At 32.9% G+C, this 6,681-nt stretch overlaps 1 long non-coding RNA gene across 1 annotated transcript; it reads right to left on the minus strand.

The window, feature by feature from the left end:
* Window positions 1-1,925: 1,925 nt before the first annotated feature.
* LOC124899271 lies at window positions 1,926-4,474 on the minus strand. Its single transcript, XR_007056501.1, has 2 exons — window positions 3,936-4,474; window positions 1,926-2,260 (listed from the first exon to the last, which is right to left on the minus strand). It is a non-coding gene; the product is annotated as an uncharacterized LOC124899271 (long non-coding RNA).
* Between the last annotated feature and the right edge of the window lie 2,207 nt (window positions 4,475-6,681).

Consider the following 6,681-nt stretch of genomic DNA (forward strand, 5'->3'; position numbering starts at 1 on the left):
CCTCTGGACGTTACACGATGCTTAGAACCACCAATGATCCTAAGCTAACTCATGATACTTGTATAACTCGTGAGCAACTAAATATATTACATAAATTTGAAAGAAGTAGCAGAAGATAAATCTTTTCTGAATATGATCAAATACAAAACTGGATTAAAATGATTACAACTCTGGTTATACAAAATAAAACTGGACTCAAATACATCAACTCTACTAGCTGTCTATGAAGCCTCTACTAATATTGACTATAGATAAACGGGACATGACCCCCAGCTATCTCTAATCAATACAACTTAATATAAAAAAAATGATACTGAAACTATAGTTGGCTCGAGTCCTCGAATCAAAAGAACTCATCACCTGTTGATTGAAAGTTGCGAATTGTCTGACTATAATTTGCTACAATTGATATCTACATTATGAGACAATGTAGTACAGAGACATATTTGTAGATCAGTACTTCTGGAATGTACTGAGTATGTGGAGGTGAATGCATAAATAAAAACAATAAATTAATGTACATATAAACCTTTAAACAATGCATGCTAAGTGTAAATGACTCACCTTAAGCTTGAATAACTGAAAGTTGAAAATCATAAATAATGAAGCATACTGTATAAATCTTGTGAGCCATCACACTTAGCTCTAAAAGTTGTACTTTTACTCTTTATTTTGGGAGATTTTTCTAACCGACATAAACTATATGAGCTATCATGGAGTCCAACGTCTCTTACTCACGTTGGGAGAGTTGTTCTACCCTTGCCATCGGAATAAAACCTAACTAGAGTGATCATTATGATGAACCCATATTAGGACTTAATTCTATGGTGACACGTAGTTCTGAGGCATCTAACCTTGGTCTCATACCCAACTCGGTGCTAAATACTACTTCCATATTACTTATATGCTCTCTCTTTAGGAAATTCACCTTAAAATAGCATAAGGGTTTATAGTGAAAATCAATTATTCTTCTCTTTGTTTTAAATCATAAGTTGTATGAATAATGTGGATTCCTTATCTTAGCTTAGGATCAAAAGACCAATTCTTGCTTAAAATCTTGATATAAGTTTGTTTTATCCTTTTTGGGATTTCTTTTGGCGCGTTTTATCCTTTTTGGGATTTCTTTTGGCGAGAAAATGATTCTGACCTCTTAAAACTATTTCAAAAGATTCAAGAAAATCTTGAAATAATTTAAGAAAATTCACAGAGTCGCCACTTGATTTTTATAGGAAAAAAATCAAGAAAACTTAAAAGAGTTTTAAAGGTTCAAAAATAGAAATAAACCTTTAGAACTAGGGATACTGAGTAAGGGTTTAGTTAACGCCCTAAGAAGGTTTTTAAGACACTTAGGAGCATCCGTTTAAAACGGTTTACCAAAAAAAAAAACTAATTTGACTAACTAAAAGTGGTTAATTTAGCAAAGACTTAATTTTATAGAAAACATTAAAGTTATTTACTTAAACATGACATTTATTTATTCGAATGAGAATTATTCTATTTGAATTGAACTAAGTTGCATTTTTTTTTGAATTTCAAGAAGAAAATGATTTTTATTTTTTATGAAAAAGGAAGGAGATTGCATAGTTATTTTCTTCTTATTATAGAAAAGTCAATTTTATGGAAAATGCCTTTAAAAAGATGCTAAGAGAATGTTGAAAGTGCTTTGCTAATTTTTGAAAAGTTGATTTTCAAAATAAATTAGTTTCTTAAATTTGAAGATGAATTTTTTAAGTTTGGAGAAAATTACTTGAATCCAAATAAACTATTAATCACATGAACAAAATAAATGTCATCTTAAAACAAAATATGCACTTTGAGAAGGCTTGTTTTGAGGAGAAAATCGAACGAACCTATTTAATTCGTTTTTAGACAAGATAACTTAGGTGAAAATTATGAATTAAATATAAGAATACTAAGATAAAATAAAATGGCAACACCTTGGGAAATTTATCTAGATTAATTGATTTAAAGTATTAGTTAATACAAATAAACAATACTCTATAAACTACAAAAAGTGAATACAAGAATTGAAATTGGGCCCTTACTTGACCCATTTTCAAATCTGGACACCATTGGTTTGGGGCCTATTTAAATGGTCCTTTTTTCAAATTTCTTTCAGCTGTGTATATCATCTGTATATCACAGCACCTTTTCTTCACGTTTTTCCGTATATTTACTATATAGTGATATGTAAATGGTTGTATATTTGCTTCCAAATTCACTATGCATCATATGTTGGCGTATACAAACCACCTTCCACCTGAAAAACCCATATATATTGTGTATATGAGTGTATATCAGCCCTTTTGGACTTGATTTTGAAGCATAGACTTGAAAATCCGGGCCTCCTTGGCCCTTTGAGGAGATGTGGAGTTTTAGAGTCCCGTGGACTCATAAGGAGAGTTCATGCAAAGGAGATGATAATGTAAGTTAGTAAATTTATCAATACATAAAGAAAGACAAATTTATTAAACATGCAAAACATTTAATGGGAATTCGTGATAGGAATATAAACTCCACAAATGAAAGATCGTTTAACATATTAAAGAAAATGAAATGCAAGGTACGGGGAGTCCAGATGGACTTGTTTCAGGCAGCTCATGTGTAAAGAGAAAGCAAAAGAAAGTTAGCAATATGTCAAGATTGTTGATAATCAGACATAAATTCAACACTGAGACAGTTTTATCCTTAGCCAAACATTATTGAAATAATTACAATCAATTACCCAAAAAGAGATTCGATGAAGTAGCAAAATTCAAAAGAGATTATTTCGTCAAAACGAAACTAACAAATTTATTAATTTTAGTTAAATTAATTCCGAAAGGAGATCCAAAATGGCTAGTTACTTCAAATACTTAAACAGTGTTCCAATGAAATTCTTCAAACTAAACAGTAGCAAAAATTCCTTTATCCAAATCCTCATCTCAAAGTATGACGTACTTTCTACAACTAACTATTTAAGCAAAAAAATACATCACTTTTTTTTAAACAAATAGGCATATACTTTAACTAAGGATTGACAAAGTAGCAAAGAAGTAAGCAACACACCCATTTTTTAGAAATAACGACAAGTAGACATATCACATATTTTATATAATGACAAGAAGATCTGGTCCAACTCAAAGTTTAAATAGTTCAAAGATATATTCGAATCGACAAACACATTTAAGTGAAAGTTAACAATCAATTTCAAATTTCACAAAGAAGGGATTAAATCAATATCTTGAACTTGCACGAACCTGAATGACTTTTAAAACATAGCAATGAACCCTTAGTCCGAACTTATTCGTACCATATTGACAAAATTTGTTAGCTTTACTTGAGAAATTATGCAACACATAACAAGAGGGTTCATACAGGACAAACGCATGCCAAGAAACTTATTAATCGCAAAACAGAACAAAATGTTTGAAGAGGCGAATCTCTCGTGACTTTTTCAAACTAACGGCTTTATCTGAACAGCTAATAGGAACCAAATATATGACATAGTGAAAACAAAAGACTTGGTTTTGAAACACTAACCCCAACCATACCTTTTAATTTCTCAAAAATCTTCAGGAGGAGCTTCCTGAACTAAAACTAAAGAAAAGTCCCAAAATTCAAACTTTATTCTTCGGAAGGACTAATTCAAAGAGTTTGTTTAACATATCCTTAAGGCCTCAACTTTCAACACATGGATATTTTAATTAGAGGTAAAAATGGTGAGTCAAACTAAAACAAAACAATCATTCAAGCTAAATAAAACTACAGATTAACGCTGAAAGAAAACATCATAACGCCGAAACAATGAGTCGTGAAATCAACTCAAGAAATCAAACACAAAATCTATGGCTTTCGAAAAACATTCTACAACATATAATCTCACAATTACGCTACTTGCACGAAGAAAAAAGAAGAGATAATGAGGGAATTTAAAAAAGAAAAAATGTGTTTACCTTTTTCGGGGCAAGAAACGGGACGACGAACCTTGACGACAAACTTCCACCACCGGCAAAACACAATTCCAATCTATCAAAATAATAGTGACTTTGCTGGATTTTAGTTTTCCGTCGGGATTTCGGTTGTGTGAAGTTAGAGGCATGCACCTCCAGAACTCCCAAATTTTTATCCAAAATCCTCCTCCCCTTCATTCTACATTCGTGGGTATTTATAGGATATATGAGACTGATTTTTGGGGGAAACGAAGGGGTTAAGAGGAAAAACGAATTAGGATTTGAATTTCAAAATTTGAGATAAGGTTTGACTGGAATTTGTACGAATTGAAACGTTGTTGCTGAGCTAGTTCTTTCCGTTGTTGTACTGTTGTTGCATTGAATTGTGGTTGTTATTGTTGCGTTGGTTGCTGTTGCAGATACGGGTTGTTGGGTTCGCTGGGTTAGAGCGGATTTCGTCGTTTGTTGAAGTGGTTGTTAACGTTGGGATGTTGAGATTGCGTTATACGAGTTGTGTGTCGATGTTGTTGGCTGTTGTTGTTTGTTTGTACGGTCGGGTTAAGTGTTGTTGTTTGTGTTGAAATTAATCAAGGGGAAAAGAGTAGTGGGTTTGGGCCGGGTCGGTAACAGGTCAGGCGGCTGGGCTGCTGAGATGTTGGAATTTTGGGGCTAGTGGTCCAATTTAAAAGTGGGAAATGGGCTAGGTAATTAGTTTAGGCTATTTAATAAATAGCCTATTTGTTAGGATTTTAGTCAATTGAATTTAAATATTAACCTAATTGAAAAATTAATTGGCCAATTGCATTACAATTGTGGCCAAGTTGATTTCAAGTAATGTCAAATTTAATAAATTGACTAAATTTAATCAAAATTTGAAACAAATTAACAACTATTTTAATCTCGAACTTCTTGATTTGATAAAATCAAACAAATCTTTTTCAAATAAATTATTTTCAAGAACAAATTATACTTAAACCATTATTTTATCTATTTTTATAAATTTTCAACATAACTCTGGATTAAAATTCAATTTTCAATAAAATAATTATTTAAGTAAGAAAATTATACAATCTCTTATATACGAAAATATATAATTGCTACTTAAAATGACAAAACTATGTACATAAATATTTTGAATTTTTTTATTTGGATAAAATAGATATTGTAATTTTATCTAAAATCGAATAAACTCATCATTAAACTTAGTTGTGCAGGGCAAAAAATTAGGTGTTAACAACTACCCCCTTCCTTTGGGTAGGGTGGATTCAAGTAACCCTGGAAAAAGGGAATTTGATGTTCCTAAATTTTTGTCCATCCACAAATTTGTTTCTCAAAAGGGGTTGGTTTTCGCATGATTTTTGTGGAGTTATGGTCGGACCACGGTATCAAGTTTTCTACATATCTCAGGTTCCATGAGAATTTAGGCCACTTGTAGTTCATAAAGCTTGATTTTAAGCATGATTAAAAAAATTCACAAGCTATGTCGACTTTTAAATTTTGGCCAAACCGAAAAGCTGGAGAATAAGTGAAATGGGAGGAGGTTGGAATGCAGTTGAGTTTTCTATATAGAGCACACCCTACATATCCCAATGATTTAGGAAATCGAACTGCTTGTAGTTAAACTCAATCGGTGGAAAAGATAGTCTCTTATTTAAGATAATCATTGGTTCGGAATGAGTGTCAAATCAATTGAGTTAATAAAAAGAGACTTGAACCTCTTAACCGTGAATGTGGGATCCTTCACATCCATAGGTCAGAATTTACCTAGACATTATTTTCAAAACTTTGAGTGCGTTATCACTTGGATTTGAAGGAAAGGGAAGGTTACTTCCAGTATAAGTTTAAAAGTATCCTGAAAGTGAAACTGAACCCAGAATATTCCAAAATATTCTACATGCCTTCTAACAGGGGTGTGGTTTGATGGTGGTGGAAGTCGATCTCCGGCTCGCATACAAAGAGTTTGATATTCCTCATCAGACTATGTCCTAGTTCGCTGCTAAGAAAAAGTTCCACGTTTGCGTCCTTTTTGGAGTCGTCCACACATGTGGTTTTAATTTGAGAATTTCATCCTTCTGGATGCTCTCGACAACAACTCAAATAAATGATTAATTATGAATGTAGCATTACACAAACGTAAATTGTGCAAACCTATTTGAACATGTTATGCTGAGATAATTGATGAACCAATTTACACAATTACTTTGTGCGGAGCGAAGATCCAACATGTCTCATTGAAAGGCGGACAACCTATCTTGAATGTAATATGACACTTGAACGGGGTTAACGACCCAACATGTCTTATTGAAAGGCGAATGACCAATATTGAATAATATGTCACTTGAACGGGAGTGACAATCCAATGTGTCTCATTAAAAGACGGATGACCAATATTGAATGTAGCATGTCACTTTGAATGGGGTGACGATCCAACGTGTCTCATTGGAAAACGGATAACCTATCTTGAATGTAATATGTCACTTGAACGGGTGTGATGACCTAATATGTCTAATTGAAAGACGGATGACCAATATTGAATAACATGTCACTTGAACGAGAGTGACGATCCAATATGTCTCATTAAAAAATGGACGACCAATATTGAATGTAGCGTGTCACTTTGAACGGGGTGACAGCCCAATGAGTCTAATTAGAAGGCGGATGACCAATATTAAATGTAACGTGTCACTTTAAATGGGGTGACGGCCAATATTAAATATAACATATCACTTTGAATGGGGTGACGACCCAA

Source organism: Capsicum annuum, chromosome 6, assembly GCF_002878395.1.
Source record: "Capsicum annuum cultivar UCD-10X-F1 chromosome 6, UCD10Xv1.1, whole genome shotgun sequence".
Taxonomy (NCBI): Eukaryota; Viridiplantae; Streptophyta; class Magnoliopsida; order Solanales; family Solanaceae; genus Capsicum; species Capsicum annuum.